This window comes from Marmota monax, unplaced genomic scaffold, assembly GCF_021218885.2.
Source record: "Marmota monax isolate L192 unplaced genomic scaffold, Marmota_monax_Labrador192_F-V1.1 WCK01_AAM20220418_F8-fsc00153, whole genome shotgun sequence".
In the NCBI taxonomy this organism is placed as follows: Eukaryota; Metazoa; Chordata; class Mammalia; order Rodentia; family Sciuridae; genus Marmota; species Marmota monax.
In genome coordinates, this window is record NW_026692146.1 from 1,981,341 (window position 1) to 2,008,341 (window position 27,001).

The 27,001-nt window shown below is 39.4% G+C and overlaps 1 non-coding gene and 1 pseudogene across 1 annotated transcript; both read right to left on the minus strand.

Moving 5' to 3' along the window:
* Positions 1-7,925: 7,925 nt before the first annotated feature.
* Positions 7,926-11,646, minus strand: LOC124076070 (small ribosomal subunit protein eS7-like; annotated as a pseudogene).
* On the minus strand, positions 10,034-10,113 carry Trnaa-ugc (transfer RNA alanine (anticodon UGC)). Its single transcript has one exon. It is a non-coding gene; the product is annotated as a tRNA-Ala (tRNA).
* Positions 11,647-27,001: the final 15,355 nt, after the last annotated feature.

The following is a 27,001-nucleotide window of genomic DNA, read 5'->3' on the forward strand; positions in this document are numbered from 1 at the left end:
GACAGTCTAGATTTTAGAAGAGAAGGAGAATTACAAAAAAAGAAGGAACAGCCAGGCATGGGGGCACCCATCTGTAGTCCCAGAGGCTTAGGAGGCTGAGGCAAGAGGATTGTGAGTTCAAAGCCAGGCTCAGCAACTTAACGAGGCCCTGAGTAACTAGCAAGACCCTGCTTCTAAATTAAATACACACACACACAAACACACACACACGGCTGGGGATGTGGCTCAGTTGTTAAGAACTCCTGGGTTTGATCCCCAGTACTGCCCCCCCCACCACACACACACACACAAAGAAGGGTGAAGAGAAGTTAAGGGAAACAAGGACCAATAGGTGACATGATTTGGAAAGTGGCGGTCAGTTACCTTTGAGAGAACAATTTTAGCAGAGAACCTTCTTAACTTATATTAGTTATTTAAACTTAAGGGTATTTTCCCTCTCTATATAACAGGTTTACAAAATCTTTCATTTTTATGTGTGTATGATTGAGATCTCTTTTAAAAATAGATTTTAGCAACTGTTCAGTAGTATAATTATTCCTATGACATCAGTAGTACATCCAGCACCAACTCCTTTTGTTGTCAATCTACCAAATGTCACCAAGAATTGTACATTGTGCTGTGGCGACAGCTGTTTTGTAGATAAATTTAAGTATAAGAACCGAGATGCTTTTCACAAACAACTTTTTAAAACCATATCCACAGACCTGAAAGGTGTTTGTGCACCATATGCTTCCTTTCCTTCCACTGTGGGGTAATAAATAACATTGTCAAAGTCACTATTGAAAAGCATGCATTCTTATTTTATTTTTGTGGAGGGAGGTGGATTTTATGGTTCTAAAAATATTTCCTCTTTTGAATTTGTCATCATAGCTCAGGAGAAAAAAAACTACCCCTCTGGTTGTCAAGGATCTGTGGTAGATTGTAAACATCCCCAGAAAGCCAAACTTTAAAAGACATTCCCTAAAATGGCTTGCGTTTGAATGATGAAAGGAGAGAGAAGGTAATCACAGAGTGAACCATCTGTAACTTTTTTTTCACTCTCTTGTCTTGGTTCTGTTTTCATTGGTGTGAAAGAATACCTGAGAGCGAGTAGTTTACAAAGAAGAGAGGTTTACTTTGGCTCAGGATTTTGGAGGCTGGGAAGTCCACGATCATGGTACTGAGCTCTGTTCAGCTTCTGCTAAGGGTCCATCCTGCTCCAACTCAAGGCAGAAAGTGGAAGGGAAAACACACACAGGTAAAACAGGAAAACGGGAGGCGTGACCTCGCTTTATGACAATTTGCTCCCATAAGAACAAATGCACTCCCAACAGAAAAGCATTGCTGCTTTTTGGACCTGAAATGTCCTCTAAAGGTTCGTATGTTAAAGATTTGCTTTCTAGTTCAGCACTATGAGAAGGTTGGGCCTCATGGAAGGAAGTGAGGTCACTGGGGGAGCACCTGTGAAGGGGATATCAGGAAACTGATTGCACATCTTCCTGTTTCCGTTGTGTCCTCACCTCCGGAAGGCGAGCAGTTTGCACCAGTATATGCTCCCACCATGGTAGGCTGCCTCACCACAGGCCCCAAAATAACAGAGCCAAGTAACTATGAACTGCAACACCTGAATCCATGAGCCAAACGAGACTTTTGATCTTTGTAAGTTGGTTTTCTTAGGTATTTGTTACATAAATAGAAAGCTGACAACACAGGCATTAATCCCTCTAAACAATCGAATCACCTCTCCAGGGCCCCAACTCCTAACACCACAATAGCAATCGAATTTCAACTTAAGTTTTGAGAGGACAAGCCATATTCAAATCATAGCACCTACCCCATCTCCTTCTCCTGCCCTTCTCACTGTTTTTCTCACCTGCTACATGTCCGCCTTGTCCAGTTAAAACCCAGCAAGTTTATTTTCATATTTGCCCCTGAGAATTGTTTTGGCCAGTTTTTTTTTCCTCTGTGACCAAAATACCTGAAAAGAACAATTTTAGAGGAGGAAAGTTTATTTGGGACTCACAGTTTCAAAAGTCTCTGTCTAAGGACATCCAATTTCATTCTTTGGGACCTGAGGTGAGGCAGAACATCATGATAGAAGTGTGTGGCAGAGGAAAGTAGGTCAGGACTTGGCAATCCAGAAGCAGAGAGACTAAGCTCAGCTCACCAGGGACAAAATATTTACCCCAAAGGCACACTCCCACTGACCTCTCTTCTCTAGCCATACCTTACCTGCTTATGGTTTTCACCCAGTTAATCCATTTTAAGTCCATGAATGCATTGATTAGGTTAAGACTCTCATAACGCAATCATTTCAATTCTGAGTTTTCTTGCATTGTCTCACCCGTGAGCTTGTGGGGAGACATCTCATATTTAAACTCTAACAAGAATGAAGACTCTCCAGCATGTCAGGAGTTAAGGCTGCAAAGTATTTCTTGGAAGACACAGGCCAGATTGCTCTGGATTTGATTAATAGGAGTAGGGTAGTCACAGTACCATGCGCTGTACTCAGGAGATAACGAATGAGTGATTGCAGAAGAAGATGCCTGTTTTCCTCCTAAGGGCTTGTGACAGAACTGTACCTTGTAAGTGTGCAGTGGGAGTGTATCGTGGACATACACGATAAACTCTGTCCTGATAAAGGGACCTGTGCCATTTTCTCTCTTAGGCTCTGATTACTTACCACAAGGAGAACTGATTTGGTGGTGGTCTGGTGGGGGACAGGCAGGTCAAACCAGAAGTCAAAAGTATTATAGAATTTAGAATGAAGTTCGTTTGTTTTTTCCTCCCTCCCTCCCTCCCTCCTTCCCCCATTTTCTCTCTCCCTTTCCTTCCTTCCTTCCTCCCTCGCCACCTTTCTGATATTTTCTTTTTGCTATGGCAACCAGGAAGGGTATAGAAGAATCTCTCTTATACTAGCAAAGAAGAATTAAACTAGTATGCCCTGTTAACCTATATCCCCTGTTGGTTAGTACACTCACTGGCTGCTATACCCGAGGTGGGGTTCCTGTGCTGCGAGGACAGATTCAGTGAGAGAAGAGGGAAAAATTGTTTTGAGGCTTATTGAAGCTGGGCACTTGATATCCTGAGTGCTTCATTTCGTCCTCATGGTTTTGAGATAGGTGTCATCATCTTCATGAGCTGAAATATCAGATAGGCTAACAATGATCTTATGCTCACACTGTAATTAGAGTAAGCTAGGACTTAAATCTAGTGGGTTTTTTCACCCCTCCCTGCTTTCAAACATGTTCTGCTAGATCATGATATCATCACAGAAGAAAGGGGGTTTTAATAATGGAGAGGGTCTTTCGGGCAACTATTATTTCACCTTATGTTGCAAAAAACTTCGAACCCTTTCCTACCACTGGAAAAGCTCAGAGAATATGGGAAATGAATTCACAACTCCTGCAGTGCCAGCATGGCACTCGATAGTAATTTGGGGCAGAAATAAAATTAGCAAGGGCAATGGCAGTGTGGTGGCTGAACTCTCAGTAGTTGTAGTAGAATATCTGTTTAAGGGAGAGTAAATGGAAAAGTCACAGACTGTTTAGCATGCCAGATCAGCATGGAGATGCTTGGAGAGCCAGGCAGGGACCCAGATGGGAACACTGGGTAGACAAATGAAGAGACTTCAGATGACAACTGAAATACCACTCTGGTCTCTCTCTTTTTTAAAGGCTATTTCTTAGGACAATGCATGAGGTTCATTTCCTAACAGTGATTTTGATTTCTTCTCACTCAGACTTCTGTTGTCCTTGGGAACACCCTCTGAGCATTCATGGAAGTGAGATTTGAGTGGGCCCAGATGCATCCACAGAGTAGCACCCAAACAGGTATTATCACTCCTGTTTCAGTGAATCAACACTTCCTCTGACACAACTTCTTATGCAATATGATGTAAGGGTTAATGGACTCATTGGCAATGTCTCTCAAATAATTCATTTTTATCAGTAATTCTTTTTTTCCCATATTTTTAATGGTGCTTTATAATTATACAGAATGGTGGGATTCATCATTACTTATTCATGCACATGATACAACAATATACTTTGGCCAATATCACTCCTCAATGCTTTCCTCCTCTCTCCTCCTTTCTTATCCCCGCTCATGCTCATCTTATTCTCCTACTGATCTCCCTTTGATTTTCATGAGATACCAGCACCTTTCTTTTCCTTTTTGCCCTATAACTTCCGCATATGAGAGAAAACATATGACCCTTGACCTTCTGAGTTTGGTTAGTTTGCTTAACATTATAGTCTCTGGTTCCATCCATTTTTCTGCAAATGACATAATTTAATTTTTCTTTATGGCTGAATAAAACTCCTCTGTGTATATATACCACATTTACTTTATCCATTCATCTGTTGATAGACATCTAGACTGTCTAATTTTTTATTATAATTTGTTATATATGACAGCAGAATGCATTACAATTCATATTACATATGTAGAGCACAATTTTCTTCTAGGAGTTCCATAGTTTGGTTATTGTGAATTGTGCTGCTATAAACATAGATATGCATGTATCACTGTAGTATGAATGACTTTAATTCTTTAAGATAAATACGGAGGAGTGGTATAGCTGGGTCATGTGATGGTTCCTTGCCTAATCTTTTGAGGAAGCGCCATACAGATTTCCATAGTGGTTGCACTCATTTACAATCCCACCAACAGAAGTGTTGTTCCTTTTTCTTCACATCCTCTCCAGCATTTATTATTTCTGTCTTGATGACTGCCATTCTGACTGGTGTGAGATGAAATCTTAGTGTAGCTTTGATCTGTATTTCCTTAATTGCTAATAATGTTGAACATTTTTTTCATATACTTGTTGACCATTTGTATTTCTTCCTTTGAGAAGTGTTTGTTTAGTTCATTTGACCATTTATTAATTAGGTTATTTTGTTTTTTGGTGTTGAGTTTTTTTGAGTTCTTTATATATTCTGGAGATTGATCCTCTGTCGGAAGTGCAGCTAGCAATGATTTTCTCCCATTCTGTAGATGCTCTCTTCACATTCTTAATTGTTTTCTTTGCTATGCAGACATTTTAAATTCAGTGCCATCCCATTTATTATTTCTTGATATTCTTTCCTTAGCTTTAGGGGTCCTTTTGAGAAAGTCATTGCCCATGCCTATGTGTTGGAGTGTTCATCTCACATTTTCTTCTAGGAGTTTCCTAGTTTCTGGTCTAATTCCTAGGTCATTGATCCATTTTGAGTTGACTTTTGGTTTTTTAAAGCAGTGTGAAAGCTAAGAATCTAATCTCATTCTTCTGTGTTTGGATACCCAGTTTTCCTAGAATCACTTGTTTGAAAGGCTGTCTTTTTCCAGTGTAGGTTTTTTTTTGCAACTTTGTCAAGTATAAAATGACCACATCTGGGCAAGTTTGTTTCTGTGTCTTCTATTCTGTGTCTATGTTGTTTATATTCTGTTTTTATGCCAGAACTATGCAATTTTTGTTACTATAGCTCTGTAGTATAATTTGAAGTTTGGTATTATGATGTCACTAACATTTTATTTTTTGGGTTTAGAATTTCTTTGGCCAGTTTGGGTCTTTTATTCTTCCAAGTGAACTTTGTTTTTGTAAATTTTTTAAAAAATTTTTTTTCTAATTTGTTATATATGACAGCAGAGTGCATTACAATTCATATTACATATATACAGCACAATTTTTCATCTCTCTGCTTGTATACAAAGTATATTCACATCATTCGTGTACTTTTCATACATGTATTTAGGGTAGTGATGATCATCTCATTCCACCATATCTGTTTTACTCCCTTACCCCTCCTTCCCCCTCCTTCTCCCTTTGCCTTATCTACAGTTTGTCTAATTTTCCCATACTCCCCCTCCCAACCTCACTATGAATCAGCCTCCTTATATCAGAGAAAACATTAGGCATTTGGATTTGGGGGATCGGCTAACTTCACTTAGCATTATATTCTCCAACTCCAATCATTTACCTGAAAATGCCATGATTTTATTCTCTTTTATTGCTGAGTAATATTCCATTGTGTATATATACCAGATTTTCTTTATCCATTCATCTACTGAAGGACATCTAGGTTGGTTCCACAGTTTAGCTATTGTGAATTGAGCTGCAATAAACATTGATGTGGCTGTGTCCCTGTAGTATGCTGTTTTTAAGTCCTTTGGGAATAGACTGAAGTGTGGGATAACTGGGTCAAAAGGTGGCTCCATTCTTAGTTTTCCAAGGAATCTCCATACTGCTTTCCATATTGGCTGCACCATTTTGCAGTCACACCAGCAATGTATGAGTGTGCCTTTTTCCCCCACATCCTCGCCAACACTTATTGTTGTTTGTATTGTTAATAGCTGCCATTCTGAATGGAGTGAGATGAAATCTTAGAGTGGTTTTGATTTGCATTTATCTAATTGCTAGTGATGATGAACATTTTTTCATATATTTATTGATTGATTATATATCACCTTCTGAGAAATGTTTGTTTATTTCCTTGGCCCATGTATTGATTGGGTTATTATTATTATTATTATTTTTGGTGTTTAGCTTTTTGAGTTCTTTATATACCCTGAAGATTAGTGGTCTATCTGATGTGTGAAGGGTAAAAATTTGCTCCCATTCTGTAGGCTCTCTATCCACCCCACTGATTGTTTCTTTTGCTGAGAAGAAGCTTTTTAGTTTGAATCCATCCCATTTATTAATTCTTGATTTTAATTCTTGAGCTACAGGAGTCTTGTTAAGGAAGTAGATACAGCCTGGCTACCCTTGAAGACAGGGCCAATACAGAATTTCCTTCAAGGAAGAACAGCCACTTGTTTAGTTTTTTTTTTTTTTTTTTTTTTTTACAAGTGTGAATAAATCTCAAGATGAAAAAAAAAAGATAACTTTCTTTACATGGGCTGCACCACAAACAGCTGCACACCTGTGTTATGGACCTGCAGGACACAGGAGGTAGCACCAACACAAGTTTCATGTTTTTTTTCTCTGTGGGTTCCATACAAGCCAACTGAATCATTGTGTCCTTTTTAAAATATATCAAGAACTTGATTTAATCTCTCTCTCCATTTCCTACCTATTTGTAGGTCAATGAAATGTTACAGTAATCAACAAAACAGCTCGATTTCTTCGCTCAACATTATATTTTTGAGATCTATAATGACATATCATAGATGGATATGAATATAGCCCATTCACTTTTTAACCAGTTTTGTTAAGAGTTCATGTGTGACCACAATATTTTATTTATTCATTTCCCTCTGGTGGATATTGATATTTTTCTAGTTTTTTTTCCTAATACAGGGCATACCTGTATTAGGAAAAAATGCAGTGTTCTTCTTTACTGTATTGACTTTGTGCCTGGCTGTGTGATTTGTTTGGGAAATGGAACTTTTGCCATGTGTAAGCAATGTATTTGGATTCAGGGTATTCTGTGGTTCAGCTCTTCCTCTACTGAGGTTTTGCCCTATATTATGAAAACCCCATGCCCCAGATAGTGTCTGCTCCTTTACCCTGGGAGACAGTATGAGAGGATACATGGAGTCCAAATGAGCCCAACCAAACCCATCCAAGATCAGCAGAACCACAGCCCTTGGTATACATGAGAAAGAAAAATGTCTGTGGTTGTAATTCACTGGAATTTGAGGATTGTTGCTACAGCAAACGCCGACTGGTACATTAATAGAATCGTAAGAGTAAGTTTCTGCCATAATGAAACCTAAAATATATAGCTTAGACCTCCAGCGTCAGCCAACATGGCAATCTATGTTATGTAGTTCATTTGGTAAAACTGTCAAAAATGTATGTAATAAATTTGTGGCTTTCAGGGAAGACTTTCAAAGCCAAATGTTTATAATATGAGTTAGTTGTACTTAGCTGTATTTGATAAGATCCTATTAAAACTCAAAAAAAAAAAAGATTGGCTGCTGCTTCTTTTTTTTAGTGTGAGTGATACTTCAATCATTTTTATTTACCACCAGAACTCTGGGAATTCAAAATTAACATCCTTGCCTGTGAGCTTCATATAGACACCAGAAAAGGTTTCAACCTTGTGACCCACATTGCCCTGCTGTGCTTTGTCCAAATAAAACTTTATCAGCTGGCTGCATTACAGTTGCTCGAAGATTCTCTCACCCAATTTCGCCTGGGGACAATAAATCCTCAGGGATTTCATTGTGTACAGCTATCAGTGTGGCTCCTGGGATGCTTTTGCTTGTTGTTTTATATGGTTTTTAGAGTTGGCTTATGCAGAATTCTCTGAGCAACGAGATCCTTCCCACTGAAAATTTTCTCCAATCCATGTACTAACCATACTTGAATTTTCTGGAAAGATTTCAGTTTTGAGAAACTGGAGCAAAGATTACGATAGCTTTCCAACTGCCACCAGCTTCAGTTTCCTTGGCTGCTGTGATGTTCAGCTCCCATGGCTGAGCCTTGAGGTCTGAATTCCTTTCCAACTCCAAAAGAGCCCGGGAGATGCTGGCCTCAAACTCATCTGCCTTATTATCACTGTTGTGCTTCACAGTCTTGACACAGGAGCTGAATATGGCCTCATTGTTGTGTGCCAGCTTGGGAGGAGTTACCTATTTGTTTTAAGCATAATTTATTCACAGTAAAATTCATCCTTTCTGGTGGATGGCCTGTAAATTTTGACAAATGCATACAGTTGTGTGACTATCACCAAACTCAAGCTATAGAACCGTTCTATCACCCTAAAACAATTTGCAACTATCCTCTGAAGTCAGCTCATTGCTTCCAGCCCCGCTACTTAGACTTATTCGTTTCTTTTCTCACTATAGAGATTTAAGTTTTCCAGAATATCCTATGAATAGAATCGTAATAGGTAGCCTTGAAGTCTAGCATCTTTGACTTAGCATAATGCATTTGAGAGTCATTTATGTTGTTGTGTTATCAATAGTTTGGCCCTTTTTATTTCTAGGTATTACTTGATGGTAATACCCCAAAATTTATTTATACATTCACCTGTTGAAGGACATTTGGATTCTTCCCAGTTTAGAACAAATGCAAATAAGGTAACTATAAACATTTTAATGTAAACTTAAGTTTTCATTTCTTTTGGATAAATATCTAGGAGTGGGTAATATGCTGGATCCAGGATACTATATGTTTAAAATTATTTCCTTGGTGGTTGTACATTTTACTTTTCTACCAGCAGTGTGTAAGCATTTCAAATGCTCTGCATTCTCTCCAGCACTTGGTATTATTGGTGTTTTCACTTTTAGCCATTCCAATAGATAAGTAATAATATCTCAAGGCTAGTTTTTTTTTCCCTAATGACCCATTATGCTATATGAAAAGATCTTCATATGCTTATTTACTGTTATGCTTGAATTCGGAACTCCCCAAAAGACCACCAGAGACCAAGATCCATGTAAACAGCAAAGAGGTGTTTATTGTGAGCTAGCTCTGTCCTCAGCGCACACACACAGCAACTGGTGACGCTGAGAGGCCCCAGCCCAGGGTTTGCAGCAGTTTTATACACTCTTTGGGGAAGGCAGGGACTTCACATACATCATAGCATCTCTTAGCAAATCATCACACACCACGGAAAAATCATAAAACAACTCTAAAACATGATTAGCACATTCACTGGCCAGAACAAGTTGGGTAAAAGTAATTGGCTAGTACAAGAGGGGGATTCCTTTGAACTGATTGGTTTAGGCCACGAGGGGTGTACTTGCTGAACTACATGGTTTCCCAACACGTTATCAACCACCATAAACTACTGGGGGGTCATCTGGAATCCCAGGTATTTTCCCTGTCTCATGCTGATTGGTGGTTGCTAGGGGGTTACTATGCGTCCTCACCTAGCCTGACTGAGTAAGGGACACCTGGCTCCACGGATCTCTCCTGTTATTTATAGATAAAAAACTCAGCAGGGTGGGTATATGCCTAGGAGTGCTCTGTGGGTCTTTCCAAGGACAAGGGTCACGCCCCCTTCCTTGGACAGGCTTTGATCTGAGGTAGAGGCTGGTTTTTCATTGCCAACTGAATTTTTTTTGGTGAAATATCTGTTCAAAACTTTTATACCATTTTAAAAATGGTGTTTGTTTTGTTTTGTGGTGCTGGGGATTGAACCCAGGGCCTTGTGCATGCAAAGCAAGCACTCTACCAACTAAGCTATATCCCCCACCACAAAATTATGTTTTGTTGATTGTTGAGTTTTGAGTTATTTATATATTCTAGATACAAGTCTATTATCATAAATGTTATTTATAAATATTTTCTTCCAGTTGGTGGCTTGTCTTTTTATTCTCTTAATAATGTTTTCTTAATTTTGGTGAAATCAAATTGATCTATTTGAAAGCATAGTTTAAAGGTGTTGGGGGAGGTGATAGAAGAAAATCCAGATATTCTGAGACTTTCAGGATTGAAATATACAATTGCTAAAGCATTTCAAATCAAGACACAGCCTGGGGGCAAAGGCATAATAGTCATCTACTGGATTAAGATGCCATCCAGGAACTCTTTTGAATTGAACAAAACAGCTCAGGGGAAAAAAGACTGATAGCATGGACCTACAGACACTGAATAAGCAGAAATATCTATAATTAAATTAGAGAGAAAAAGACAAGTTCCAGAAATAATGGTGGGTATGCCTATTGGCAAATGAAGCCAACTGAAATCAAATAGATAGCAAAACAGGAATTCCCTGTTTTGCCATAATGCTATTAGTCTGAATTAATAGAGATGGTGATAGTTCAAGAGGTAAAACAACCCTTGGACCTAACTTTCTACAGACAGGGAGCTGGCTGAGAAAGCAGAGCATATTCTTCTCACTCATGGCTAGAAAAGCTGATGGAAACTGAAGAGAGTAGAGCGGAGAACTATGGAGAAAAATGACTAAGGAGGTACTCCCAGTCCAAAAGCATCCTTTCCTTATTTGAGGATTTTTTTTTAAAAGGGTAAAATCATGCCTGTCATACAGACAGAAAATGAACATGTGTTAGAAGATTTTATTTAAATCATTATTTTGAGGAAACTAGGCAGATGTTGCTAAGGATGTAAAGAGCAGATATGTTTATTGATCAGGAATGTGCAAAAGGAGACAAAACTCGCTTTTTCCACTCTTGAGAGGGAAGTCAATTGAACCTTCACTGGGCAGAATTTTTGGCATGTCTATAGATAAGAATTATTTTGCATTACTGACATATATCTACAACTTACAAAGTTGTAGAAAAGCTCAAAAGCAATGAAAGACCCTGAACCACCCTAGACTCAGAATCAGACAAAGTAGAGGGGTATTCCCTAAGCAATGCATATATTTCCACTGAAGCAAACATTCCTCACACCCATCACACCCAGAATTTGCCCAACAGGGTTTCAGAATTGCTATGGATCAGTGGCCACTGAGAGGACCATTGTGCCTCTCATTCCCCTTTTCAACCTGTGGTGTTAATTGCTGTTATCTGGTTCTACCACTGTGTAATGGATATATGAGGACTAAATAATATGTCATTTTAGTTTATGAGTCTCCTATGACTTGAGAAGGATTATATCTGAGCCTGATGTACAGGACATGAGATCTTGGACCTCAAGCCTGATATTTAGTTGGGTAAGGTTCTTGAGGTGTCTTGGGAATAAGTTGGAGAAATTTTGCTTGTGAAGGCAAGTATTTTTACCCAAGAAGGTGGGCTATAGTACACCATATTATTTTCATCATTACGCATTATGACCCATTGGGACATATGGTCTAAAAATATTTTCATGGTTTGACTTTTTCTCCCTTGACCATCTATTTTCCATCATAAGTGTGTCCTATCTCAGATACCAACCAATTCTTCTACTTGGGTTGCTGAATGAAAAGATGTGGAACCCAGCTGAACTCCATAGATTCCATTCAAGCCCAGTAGAGTTCAACTTAGCCTAGCTGAGCTTCAGCTGACCTACAGTTCTCAAATAACATGGATGAGAAATAAATATTTGTTCTTGCAAGTCACTGAAATTTGAGAGTTTTTATTGCAGTAAAAACTAGTACATTTTGTTTTTTCAAGGCATTTATCACATTTAAATATTTTATCATATATTGCAAAATTACTCTAAAAGGTAGTTGTGGCAATTTACAAGCCCACCAGGAGTTTACAAAATCTCCAGACTCCATCAATCCTTGATATTTTCATATATTTTTACTTTTGATTTTTTGATGGTCAAATGTACCACTTTTTAAAACAAATGACATTGAAATATCATTGTTTTAAAAATAAAGTGGAGAATTGCTAATATGTCAATGCCACCCCAACTTTTCTAGAGATTAAAAACAGCCCCTATCAAAATCCCAGTGATTTTTTCTCTTTTTTTTGCAGAAATAGAATAATAAATAGATTTATCCCCAAATTCTTGTGAATTCCCAAGGGCCCATGAGTATCCAAAATAATCCTGAAAAAGAAACAAATTCTGAAAAAAAAAATGGGAGAACTCACACTTCCTGATTTCAGAATTTACCAGAAAACTATCAAATTTACCAGAAAGTAATCAAAACAGTGTAATACTGGCATAAAAACAGACATAGACCAATGGAATAGAAGAGAGTCCAGAAGAAGACCCTTGTGTATGTGCTCAAATAATTTTCAACAAGGGCATAAGATCATTCAATAAAGAAAAAAGAATTTTTTTAAAACAAATAGTGCTGGTAAAACTGGTTATCCTCATGCAAAAGAATGATGTTGGACCCTTACCTAATACCATATACAGAAAATAACTCAAAACAGATCTGTAACCTAAATGTAAAATCTAAAACTATAAAACTCTTAGAAGAAAACACATGGGGTAATGGGGTGTGGCCCATTGGTACAGTGCGTGCCTAGTATGTGTGAAGCCCTGATTCATCCTCAACACTGCAAAAAAGACAAGAGAAGGAGGAGGGAGAGACTATCACCTGACTATCTTCCGCAGGCTGGGTGCTATTTCTAGGAAGAGTTAACGCTGAAGCAAGACTAGTGTCCTCCATTGCCTGGAGGCCTTTAAAGAGTCCCTCCATACCTCTTGCTGTCAGGATTTCTGCCTGAGCTTCTCTCCCCAGGCAGCTTCTTCTCCCAAGCCTTGGAAACCAAGGGGAAGTAAATCTTTTTGCAGAAAAAAAGTGCATACTTCAGAGTATCATGAAATCAGGATTAAGAAGAATCACTCTTATATATCAAGAGCTTTGTAATGTTTTGAACAACTAATAAAAAATAATAATAATAAAAAAGAAGAATCACTTTTGTACAGGCAGAATTATAAATACAGCTACACCTCCAGTCTTAGTATGTTCAGGCTGCTGTAACAAAATACCTTAAACTGGGTTATTTATAAACAATAGAAATTTCTTCAATATAGTTCTGGAGTCTGGGAAGCCCAAGATCAAGATTGGTGTCTCATGATGGCTCTCTGCTTCATAGGTAGTTCCTTATATGTGTCCCCACATGGAGGAAGGGGTGGATAGGATCCCTCTCATAAGGACCATAATCTCATTTATAAAGGCTCTGCTCCTATGAACTATGCAGGACTCCCTTCTGAATACTATTGCACTGAGAATTAAGTTTCAACATAACAGTCTGGGTGGGGGATATATTCAGACTGCAGAACTCCCCAGAGTGAGCACTTTGTTCCTGAGTCTCTAGAGAGCTAGTCTGAAGGAGAGCAAGTGTGGTAGGCATTCTCTCAAATGGCCACAAATCATCCCCATATCCTGGTATCTGTGCCCTCATACAGTCAATCCCGTCCTCTTGACTGTGAGTTGGACTTACTGATTCATTTCTAACAAATAGAGCATAGCAAAAGCAATTGGATCTCATCAGTAAGATCAGGTTATAAACAGACTGTGATTTCCATTTTGGGCACAGTCTCTGCCTTTCTTTCTCCTTTTTGGATCATCAACTGCCATATTATGTCTCAGGCTGCTTGTGGAGAGGCCCATATGGCAAGGAATGAAGCCTGTTAGCAACATGTGAGTGAACTTGGAAGCAAGTCTCCTGAGCCCTGGCAACAGCCACGTTAGTGAGCTTGGAAGTGGCTCTTCCAGCCCTGGCTGGGATGCAGCCCCACCGACAGCTTAAATGCAAACTCACCAGAGACCCTGTGCCAGATCCACCCAACTAAGCTGCTCCCACATCCTGACCCACAGCAACTGCAGGAGATGATAAATGTTGGTAGTTTTAAGCTGCTAAGTTTGGGAGTAATCTATTTCACAGAAATAGTCTCAATTTTCTGCTCCTTCCACTATTCCAACTCTCCCCACCCCCTCATCTTCTCTTTTCTGCCTTTGATCGTGTCACTTGCTAAACGTTTTGTCAGAGGTGCATACATATAGTCACCTTTTTCACTTTTGCTACATACCTTTATATGAGAATGGTTCCTATATTGAAAACGAAGAAGCTGAAGTTAAGCAGCCTTCGTGATATCTGTTGTGATAGCATTTTAACCTAGGTCTTTCTGATTTCTAAGTCAGTGCTCCAGCTGGGGTATAGCTCAGGGTAGAGTGCTTGCCTAGCATGTGTGAGGCCCTGGGTTTCATCCCCAGCATCATGGAAAGAAAGGAAGAAAGAAAAAAGGGAAAAAGGAAGAAGAAGAAGAAATAAAGCCAGCTAGCCTATGCCCTTTGCACTGCACCACACTGTCCCAAAGCGCTACAGCCTGCCCTGTATGGGATGCCCAGCTTGTGCTGCTGTTGCTGTGAACCTTTACCAGAGTTGGGGGTGCGGAACCCTCTGGTCATATTTTAGCTCATTAAACCACCCAGATCCAGCAATCAGGATCACCGTTTGAAAACACACTGTTGGAAGTTACTCTAAACTTGGTTCAACAGAGGACACTCATGGGAAAAAATATTAAGGAAAGATGTCTAGATGAATGAGAGGGATAGCACACATTAGAGAATCTTCTGCATTCCAAGCATTGTGCTCAAAGACACTTTATGGGGCAGAATTCTGATGTTCCAGATTCCGAGCTATCAGAATGTTCAAATATTGAGTTTTTTTTTCTCCTTTACTCTGCAGAAAGACAAAAACAAATAGAGAAGTTTTGAAAATCGGTATTAAAATGCACACACATTTTCTAGAGTGGGTCTTGGGATCATCAAAAATTCAGGTCAACTTCTTCTACCTTCCACATGTTTAAGACAATACAAGGAACTAACAGATTTCCTTACTGGTTTTTGAACGATCAAAGACTAAATAATATTTGGTATTGATTTCTCTCTCTCTCTCTCTCTCTCTCTCTCTCTCTCTCTCTCTCTCTCCACACACACACACACACACACACACACACACACGAACACATACACACACATTGGAAAACAGATGCATTTACATAACTCAGCTCAGCTATGTCACCCCTCTGGGGAGACAGATTTATAATAATATGTATGCAATTTAGATCTAATGGTACTTGTCACCCCATCTGCTTTGGTTCAAATTCACTTGGGTTCTCAACTTTTTTTATAAATTGTGAGCTCTCAGAGGTCAGTAACTATATTTTGTTTCTTTTCTTTGTTTATTCTTTTGATTCTTCACAATGCATAATGAAGGCTTTAAAGTCAAAGCAGATGTAAGGTGAATATTGAAATTCTTTAAAAATAGATATTTGCACTTTAGATATGCTGAGTCTAAAGATAAGAAAGCTATGGACTTCCTAAAGTTGATTGAATACAGCTTATTCTAATGGGCATATGAAGAGTGAGTTCAGTTTGCCTGGGTTCAAATCTGATTCTGCCACTTATTAGCTGTGGAATTTTGATTAAGCTGCTTAACTTCTCTGTGCTTTAGTTTTCTCAGGAATGAAAGGGAATAATAATGGAATTTACTAAAAATGAGGATTACATAAAGTAATACACTGTACCCAGAACAGAGTAAGAACTTCACATATGTAAGAATTGTTATTATTACTAAAATCTATGGGGAGCTCAGGACAAAGGGAATTTGTGGATGAATATGTGAGTATTTTTATTTTGTGATGTCATCTTGGGCACATTACTTTACCTCTCTGAGCTTTGGTTTCTTTATTTGCAAAATGAGAATAATAATAAAGCCTATTCTATAAAGTAAGTACTAAATTAGACAAAGCATGTAATGCACTTAGAAAAGTACCTGGAACATAGTAAATGCTCAATAAACTCATTTAGTCATTCACTATAGACTTATTAAGCATTTTTTACTTAGTAGTACCTGCTGGGCATTGTTGCAGGTCCCAAAGATCCTGTAGCCTAGTGAGTGGATCCAAAGATATTATAATACAGGTAGTGATGAGGATCTTGAGCAAAAGAAAAGCAGAGTAAGAGGATGGAGAGTGAGGAGCTGGGACTGAGCTAGTTTGTAAAGGATGGTTGGGCAGAGATTGCAGGACAGAGGGAGAGTGTGTCTGCTTTGAGAAAGGGTATTCTAGGCAAAGGCAATGGCAACACCGCGTCTTGTTTAGTTTGCCTCCCGACCCCAACAGGAAGGAGTCAGAAGGACTAGAGCAGAGGGAGAGGTCATGGAATCAGATCATTGAGGGCTTAAAGGTCATTGTTCAAACTTTGGGTTGGAATCTAAGTAAGGGGGAAGATCTTGGAAAGTTTAGGATAGACCCGTGAAATGATTGAATTATGTTATCAAGCATCACTTTGTTGGGAGGGGTGGATAGAACACAGGCTGACTGTGGTTCTTGTGATTATTACTTTTGTGTCTCTCTTCCCTGGGGGAAGCAGGTATTTCTCCTTCCCTCAGAACTAGCACCTGATGTTCAGATCTGAATAAATCCCCCAGAGGTGCTGTTACATGGTAGAAGTATTTGAAGGCTGTCTTATTTTCTTACAAAAGTGACTTTTCTTCAGAGCCTATTATAATTTTTTAGACCTTGGTTGAAGTACTCAAGAATATGTGTAGGTTTGTCTCAAAGAGCTAACAACTAATAACAATAAATGTGTTCAGTGAAATCAATCGTGGCTTTCTGGACTGGCCCAGACAACATAACTTAGAGGGGACGTGCATTATTCATTGCAAGCCTGGGTCTAATCTGTATGTGTCTAATCTGTATGTGTATGCAGATTAACAAGCATTTGCACTGTGTATTGAAGGCCTGGCATATGTGAGAGGACATGTATATATGCATGTGTGCACATATGTGTAGTCCAGGCATGTGTGGGCATATGTATGGCCAAGTGTGGGCCTGCTACACAGGTATTGGTATTATGTGCATTGTATGGCTGGGCTGTTGCATGTTTCTGAGCATGTGCAGTGTGCATAAATATGAGTTTGATGCAAAACAAAGAAGCTCATCAGCATCTCTGTCCCTGTTACATTTGCAATCCGGTTGGGAAGATTCAATGTAGAACAAGCTATAAAATAGCACAGACATAACAGGTTCTCTTTCGTTGGAAGTCTTCTGCAAAGGGTGTCATTAATACTGAATACTCATGTTTTTGAGGTCTTCAGATACTTGAAGTTTTATTTCAAGTATGATGCAATGAAATATGGTTCTGGTTTTCTTCACCCATAAAATTAAAAGGTGGAATTGAATAAATTTTTATGTTCCCTTCTGTTCTGATTTAAACACCCACTTTCTGGAAATATAAACATCACTTAAAAATTCTTAAGGAAAAAAGCAATGTTGAGTGCCCTGACCAGCCCTCCTGAGTTTGAGACATTTTCGTCAGTCTCCATGGAGCTGCAGACATGGGGCATAGTGATTTCACCTTCTTCTCCAGAGAAATAACTAAAACACCCTGAAAGTCCAAATAACCTAGAGATACAGCCAGCTGTAGCTTCTGCCCAGATCCACCCCTCACAGGCCCAGTGAGTGTTCATAACCCATCATCTTCATTCTGAGACCTTCCTGCATCTTTACTTCACACACTTGCTCATTCATTAATTCATTTTCCTTTCCTTCTCTTCCTCATTTCCTTTCCTCTTCCTTCTCCCCTCTTTTCACCAATCCTCTCTTCCTTATTTCTCTAAGAAGCAGGTGAGATCAGATGCTCAGAGGTGGGCTGGATTTAGATGGATATGCACCCTACTTTTTCTGCACAGGATGGTAGGACTCTTGCTAAATGTTTCATAGGATCTGAAACTCCCCTTTCTCATCTACAGACTATTCCATCCTCCCTGTTTTTTTGTCAGAGATTCACAGATGCTTCATTTCACAGAAAACCTGGGCCAAAAGGGGGGCTCAGTGACTCACCTAAAATCTCCCAGCTGCTTATAGCATAATCATCATCCCTGAATACAGTTTGAAAAATCTCTACATCACAGACTATGTTAAAAGATAAACACATTCAAATTTTAGAGAGTTTGCGTAGTCAACACTTCATGAATCAGGTGGCTTCAGACTGCAAATGGTTCAGCCCTCTGAGATCAAGGGCAAGGAGGGAGGAGAACTTTTATAAGGTGTTTGTGGAAATGAGAAAAGGAAAACGTGTAGTTGGTAAAAAGTGGAAAGGTCCTTGTTAGAGGTTGGTTGGAAGTTTTTAACTGATTCAGCTTAAGCTTCATTTTGCTGTTTACATTGGGTTTTGGTTTGCTGACACAGAGACCCAAGGTATTGGAGCCATCTCAACTTAATGAAATCCCAGTTAGTTTTTTTAAGAGCTAAAAAGCATTTTGAAACTCTTACTGTTCATTTACAGGTTAATCTTTAGACAAACTCTAAAGCTAAGTTCAAAGTCTTCTTTGTAATCCTAGGAAAAGAAATAAAAGCCAAACCCGGCAATTTCTGAGCATTGGTCAGAGAACAAAATACTAGGAGAAGGTTGACTACAGGCCTAACAGATTTTTATTTTAAAATCCTTTTTCTTTTTTTATTAATTAATTTATTTTAATTAGGTATATATATATATATATATATATATATATGACAGCAGAATGCATTTTGATTCATTGTACACAATTGCAGCACAACTTTTCATTACTCCAGTTGTACACGATGTAGCATCACACCATATGTGCAGTCATACATGTACTGAGGGTAATTATGTCCATCTCATTCCACCATCTTTCCTGCCCCTCGTGCACTCTCCCACCCTCCCTGCCCTTTGCCCAATCAAAGTTTCTCCATTTTCCCCATGCCTCCCTCCTCTCCATTATGGATCAGCATCCACTTATCAGAGAGAATATTCAGCCTTTGTTTTTTGGGGATTGGCTTACTTGGCTTAGCATGATATTCTCCACCTCCATCCATTTACCTGCAAATGCCATAATTTTATTCTCTTTTAATGCTGAGTAATATTCCATTGTGTATTGTGCACCACAGTTTCTTTATCCACTCATCTATTGAAGGGCACTTAGGTTGCTTCCACAATTTAGTTATTGTGAATTGAGATGCTATGAACATTGATGTGACTGCTTTACTATAGTATGCTGATTTTAAGTCCTTTGGGTATAGACCAAGGAGCGGGATAGCTGGGTCAAGTGGTGGTTCCATTCCAAGTTTTCTAAGGAATCTCCATACTGCTTTCCAGATTGGTTGCACCTATTTGCAGTCCCACCAGTATGAATATGCCTTTCCTCCCACATTCTTGTCAACATTTATTGTTGTCTGTATTCTTGATAACTGCCATTCTGGCATGAGATAAAATCTTAGAGTAGTTTTGATTTGCATTTCTCTAATTGCTAGAGATGTTGAACATTTTTTCATGTATTTGTTGATTGAATATGTATCTTCTTTTGAGAAGTGTTTGTTCAGCTCCTTAGCCCATTTATTGATTGGGTTGTTTGTTTTTTTGGTTTAAGTTTTTTGAGTTCTTTATATATCATGGAGATTAGTGCTGTAGCTGATGTGTGTGTGGCAAAACTTGCTCCTAAAATATAGGCTCTCTGTTTACCTCATTGATTGTTTCTTTTATTGAGAAGAAGTTGAGTCCATCCCATTTTTTAATTCTTGATTTTATTTCTTGCACTTTAGGAGTTTTGTTGAGGAAGTTGGAGCCTAATCCAATGTGATGAAGATTTGGGCCTACTTTTTCCTCTATTAGGTGCAGGGTCTCTGAATTAATTCCTAAGTCCTTGATCCACTTTGAGTTGAGTTTTGTGCATGGTGAGAGATAGGGGTTTAGTTTCATTTTGCTACATATGGATTTCCAGTTCTCCCAGCACCATTTGTTGAAAAGGTTATCTTTTCTTCAATGTATGTTTTTGGCGCCTTTGTCTAGTATGAGATATCTGAATTTATGTGGGTTTGTCTCTGTGTCCTATGTTCTGTACTATTGGTCTACATGCCTATATTGGTTCTTAACTAATCCAGACCAGTGAAATGCTATCTAGAATAGATATGCAATTATACTGGATTTCTTAACTCTACTTTTAAAAATATTGGTTTGATACTGTCTTTTAAAAATTATATTTGGGGGTTGGGGGAAGTAGCTCAATGGTGGAGCATTTACCTAGTGTGTGTAAGAATCAGGGTTCAATTAACACTGCAAAATCCTCCATACACCATCTATATACTTCCTGGGGGGAGAAAGCACTGTCCCTTTAAAAAACTACTAACAAGCTCTTCAATGTTATCCTTTGTTTTCATTTTAACTAAGACTCTTTGGAGAAACTTATATGGAACCAGCCAAGGTCACTGAATCATCCTGACTCATTCTTTTGGATGACAGAGTAAACTTTGATGTTTATAATAGGAAATCCTGTGCCCAGAAGCACTGGTCATCTTTCTTTAGGAACACGTGATTCAGGACCTCAAGTGAGCATGCTGAACACATCTTTCTTTTTGAACATGTGATTTATGACCTTAAACTGAGCATGCTCAGGAATGTGCCCACTCCCAGAAGTGCTTTCCTATATGAATATGTATAGGTTTCTCAATAAAATCCCCTTGTGTTCTTTGTTTGAGGTCAGCACTCCTTTGAAAATTAACTCTGCACTTTCTCTTTTCTTTTATATTCTGGGTTGTGCTCATTGACTTTGTCCTTACCAAAAGAAGAACTCGATGCATTCAATTACATATTGAGTGAATCACATACTTCTCTATTCTTGTACATTTATAAACATTAACATTAAATATAACCACTACATAGAAATATTGAGTCAAATTAGTAGGCTTTTTTTTTTAGAAAAAATACTGATTTTTCTTTTGGCATGAATGCCCAAATGAATAAATAGGAAGGCTTCCCCTCTTGCTGCCTGTTTGGGTGACTGAACTACACACCAAAATAATATCATCATAAAAAGCAGGTGATGAGCCAGTGTGACAAGACTGTTGAGAGAGGGACAGACTTTTGCTTAAAATTCTCCATGTGTGGCAGGAAGAAGCAGGATCTCTGAGTCAGTTCAGTCTGGCTTCTACAGTAAATTAGAAAAATCATCCTAAATAGGATCTATAACAAGCATAGAGACTCAGGCAGGTCAAACAGTAGAGTTGAAACTCAGTACATCAGCCATTTAGAAAAGGGATGGGCTTTGAGCATTTGTCCTGAGTCTATAAAAAGGGTAATTACTTTGGCAAGTAGTTCATTTTCTGTCCCATAAAGGCAGCTGTAGATGAGTTATGAATAAATGATGTCTCATAATTCATTAAAAACTAGAGGGTGCAAGTTTTAAGGAAGCTTGAGTTTTAAGGAGAACCTTCAAAATTCTAGACAGGTTATAGAGGACCAGGAGAGCATAAGTTCTTCCCATAACATGACATCAAAATAGCCCAAAGAGGACATTTTCCTTCAAACAATGCAGACTCTCCCAGTGCCCATCTCTGAGATACTGAGGCAGTGTGAAGACACCCCCCACGCCCTCCCCTCACCCCGCTCCTTCAAACCTCAATTCTTACGATCAGGTCAGAAAGATTTCAGACATGTGGCTCAGAGTAAAAGGCAATGACTTTATTACACGGGATAGGAAAGGGGAAAGGGGGACAGACACTCTCAAGGGAGAGAGTGGCTCCTCTCAGAGAGAAGAGGAACAGCATGCCTCTCCTGCACTCCAGTTTTACTAGGACTCCAGAGAATTTTTCAGAGAGTCCTGCCCAGGTTCACCCCTTGACATTGACTGACAGAAGGATGACATCACACTTTTTTTTTTAAACTGGGGACTGAACCCAGGGGTACTTAACTACAGAGTCACATCCCTAGCCCTTTTTATAGTTTACTTGAGACAGGGTCTCGCTGAGTTATTTAAGGTCTTGCTAAGTTGTTGATGCTGGATTTCAACTCACGATCTTCCTGCTTCAGCCCCCAAGAGGCTGGGATTATAGACTTGCGCCACCATGCCCATCTTGACATAAGACTCTCAAGTTCCCATTTTCACGATCACTCTAGGTCACCTTGACCCATGTTGACTGGTTCTAATTGGATTCTTAATCATAAATTCTTACAGATTTGATGGTTAGAATTATCCTGGTCTCCCTGAGTTTGGGGATCTGGTCTGTGGAAAGGGTCACAAAAGTCTCCCCCTTCAGAGTAACTTTGGGTTCCTCTTAGTGACATTGTTTTGGGGCCTGCATTGCTCCTATGGATAACAGGAAGTTTGCTGAGAAATGTGGCAGATTCTGTCCACTTAAGTCAGGAAGGGCTGCAGGTAAATTGCTTCTTGGAAAAGAAAGCATGTGGAAGTCAGCATGTGATAGAATTATTCTCTTAACCTCATGTGCCCAACACTTGCATCTGTCTGTCCCTTAACACATCTGTTCCCTAACATATTGTTGGGTATTGTCCTTCAGGCACAGGCAGAACACTGAGCTCTGAATCTGAAGAATGAAATTCAAGTTATTCTCCAGGCAGATTACTTAATATCCTGAGCCTCAGTTTCTGCACTGCAATTGGGATAATGTTAGTACCTGACTCAGAGTGGTTGTGAATATTGCCTGTCTTATGCATTCAATAATGCAGAATTTGAGACTGAAGTTGTAGGGAAATTTTAAACCGACTCTTTGCCCTCTGTGTAAGGGCATGGCCCATAGATGATGAAGGCGGGAGATGGGAAGCAAACCTCAGATAGGCAAGCTTTTTTTTTTTTTTTTTTATCCTGCATTAAAGTCAATCAATCAGGCACGGGAGGGCTCATATTCTGGGTATGGAAAATTACCCCTGGATTACCGAAGGAGTTTGGGGTTCATAGTTTACAGTGATGGTGACTTAATCATTGGAAACTGCGAACCTGCAGTTGGGATGGTCAGGGAACTGGTTGTGCAGGTTAAAATTTTAACTGAGGAGGGCAGTTGTAAAAAGCTTGAAACTCACTGTTACTGGAAAAAGCTCACAACTCAGTGTTCACTGCTTATCTTCCTTTCTCTGGGACCCACTGTTATCTAGAGCTTCAGTATTTGCTTTTCTCCTTCCAGGACTCATATGCAATGGGAAAGGGTAAAAGCTCAGGGCCCAGCATTTCAGTATTTGCCTCTCCCTTCAGGATCCATTGTGGTTGGGAAGGGGTAAATGTTTGCTTTTGGTGGAGCTGCTGGGGATGAACCCCCGGAAGGGATGAAAGTTTGCTTTTTCCTCTGGGCCCATTGTTACTGAGCCACACAGTTCCTCCTTTTTCTTGGGGGACTGTCTTGTAGGAATATTATTTTCCATAACAACTAATTGCATCTATGAAATAAACTGACGATGGACAGATAACAGGAAGAAGAACATACAAATTTTATTACCTGCACGAGGCATAGGATTAGACTCAAAGAAGGACAAGATGACTGACATATATAGATTTTAAAGGATTGAACTTGGGCTTCTAGGAGGAAGAGTGTGGCACAGGCTATGGAAAGTCTCAGGGAGGATGTATACACAAGCCAGGGTTATCTTGTTATGCAAATGCAGTCTCCCAGGTAACAGTCACCTGTGGTCCTGTGGCCATCTCAGTCTAGGTCAGGTGTGGGAACTCCTAATGTCTTCTGGTATAAAGACCCCTCTCAGAAAAGGAGAGGTGGATATCAGCTAGAAATGCCTCTGTCTGCTGCATCTATTTACTATCTAAGATGTAAATTTCATTTACAAAAGGACAGCTTTTCATAGCCTTTCCTGTTGCTACAGAGTCTGATGTTTGAATAATCAACTGGATGGGATTTTATTTTTTTCCCTCAGTGCTGGGGATCAAACTCTGCACATGCTAAACAGGCACTCTGCCACTGAGCTATAGCCAAGTCCCCTGGGATGGCATATTTTAATGTCCTACAAAGAAGTACTTTGGGGAAAGTGCTGAGGATGAATTAAAGCACCCTACCTAGCCTTTCAGGAATTCAAATCTTTCTTCTCCAGAGCTCTCCCTGGTCCAACTGCATCCATATGTAAGGGACTAGAGCTCAAGCATCGTATCTTTTACAAGATTCCCAGATGAGCTCAGGGCTCAGGATTGCTGGTGTAGGCAGAATGGTTAGTATTCAATGGAGAGTAACACTAAATATAAGCTGAGAATCCTTTATCTGAAGTGTTTGGGTCCAGAAGTGTTACAGATTTTGAATTTTTTCAGCTTTTGGAATATTTGCATGTATATAATGAGATATCTTGGGGATAGGACCCAAGTCTAAACACAAATTCATTATGCTTCTTGTGTGCCTTTCATATATAGCCTGAAGGTAATTTTACACAATGTTTTTCATATTTTGTGTGCAAAACAGTTTCATATTGTAGAATTTTTCCAATTATAGTATCATATTCATGCTCAAAATGTTTCAGATTTTGGAGCATTTTGGATTTTGTTCCTTGGATTAGGTGGTGCTCAGTCTAGATGGAAACAAAATGAGATAGGGGAGAGACAGATGCAAGTGGTAGGCACATAAGGTTAAGAGAATAATTCTATCAAATGGGCCACTGTGCCGACCTCCGCATGCTTTCTTTTCCAAGAAATGATTTACCTGCAGCCCTGCCTGGCCTAAGTGAACAGGTTATGTCACATTCCTCGGCAAACTACCTGTTATCTGCGGGAAAAATTCAGATCCAAACTAATGTCACTAAGAGGACCCAAATTACTCTGAAGGGGGAGACTTTTGTGGCCCTTTTCACAGACCAGATCCCCAAAATCAGGGAGATAAGAATAATTCCTTTTAACTATCAAATCTGTAAGAATTTATGATTAAGAATCCTATTACAACCAGTCAGCAATGGGTCAAGGTGACCTCGAGTGGTCATGGCAGTGGGGACTTGAATGTCTGATGTCATCCTGCTGTTAGTCAAAAGTCAAGAGATGGATGTGGGCAGGACTCTCTGGAAATTTCTCTGGGATCCCGAATACATCTGGAGTGCAGGAAAGGCACAGTGTCCTGCACTTCTCTGAGAGGACCCACTCTCTCCTTGAAAGTGTTTCCTTTTCCTCTTTCCCATCCTGTGTAATAAACTCATTGCCTGTTACTCCAAACAACATGTCTGAAATCTTTCTGACTTAATCATAAGAATCGGGGTTTGAAGAGGTGGGGGGTTCTTCACACTGCCTCAGTTTCTTAGAAGGCCCCTGCACTGTAATAATATTACAGACACAAGGTAGATTTTTTTGGATGAGGAAGAGTTTTCCAGGTGATTGGAAGTGAGGTCAGTGGCAGAACTGTGTTACTGGCAGGCAAGCCAGGGCCTGGATATGAAATGGCTGGATTTGAAATGGTCACCTGCCCACATAAGATGTACACAAACAATATAAAAAGGAATAATGAGCTTAACGCAGTTTGGCCAAAACTGGGAAGAAGTAGCTAGTCTGTCCACTCTGGTCTGTATAGATGTAGTTACAGTTTATAAACAGAAACCAGGAGATAAACATATATACATTTAGCTAAGCTATACTAGTCACAGAACATTTCACAATTTCTCTTTTCAACCTCTGCTGGGATTTTGGGGTAGTTTCTCAGCTTCTGTTCAGGTGGAGAAAATAAAAATCACCAAGTTGGAGGAAAAAATATTTCAGGGCTTTTAATTTCAAAGGGGCTCTATTACGCATGTGCTCATCATGGGAAAGGCCCTGGGTTCAATCCCTGGCACCACAATAAATAGATAGATAGATAGATAGATAGATAGATAGATAGATAGATAGATAGATGATAGGTTTGCCAACAGAGGGAACCCAACAAGGCGGGTGCATAGAGTCTTAAGAGTGCAGAATGGTTGAAGCACGAGGATGCATTCACCTGGGCTGGAGAGGGGAGTTAGAGGTGCTGGTGAAGGCATAATTATAGGGCACAGTAGTCTTTTTCTCTCATAAAAGCAAAAGTCCCCATGGGCTTTAATATTTATATGCTAAGATTTGTCTGATTCTAGAAAAAGGGCACAAACTTGCAATCATCCAGATGACAGGGCATACAGAAGAGACCCACACATGTGAGGATTTATTGTTCCCATTTCACCCTGCTCAGATTCTTTCATTGTCAGGAGACACAAAAGACTCTAAGGACAGTCTTCTTTTCAAAAGCCAGAGCATCTGCAGGAAGCTGACCCCAGGCAGGCCTCCTCCTTGACAGCTTCTGTTCCAGATCTTTCCTTCTTCTTCTTTACTCCTAAGAAAGTAATGATCCATGCCTCTAACTCTGGAGCTTTTTTGGGTGGAGTGGATTTGGTGACATGGCCATGAACCAAAGAAAGTATCCTGATAGTAGCAATTTTGAGTACCTGTATTCATAATTTTTTGAAATTGCAGCTTTCTGTTTGATTTTATTGTTGCTGTCGTTGTGTTTCACCAAATTCTGCGCCACTACCAAGACTTGAATAATAATTCAACCACTATTCCTATGACTGCCTGGTGTTTTATGTTCCCTGTAAGTTTTAGCAACAGTGGTCCAATTTGAGGTTGAAGCTTATCACACAGACTGGGATGGACCTCTCTGCGCCTCCTAGTGGTGACATCCTTACCAAACCCCCAACACTAATCCAAACACTGGGCCAGCTCTCTGAAATGTCTTTGCTTTTTCTGTCTGGGCAGAAAAACTCATGCTCTTCAGAGAAGTTCAGAAGTTAGGGCCACACATTTAAAAATTGACTGTGTGAGTTCTATTCTTGCCTGGATTACTTATTAGCTATGTTAACCTTGAGCAAGTTCATTAACCTCTTTATACACTAGTTTCTTCATCTACAAATATGATAAAAAATAATTTCTGTCTCACAGCAGTGTGATTAAGACAGAGTGAGCTACTAGTTGTAAACAACTTAGAGCAATGCCTGGAACTCAG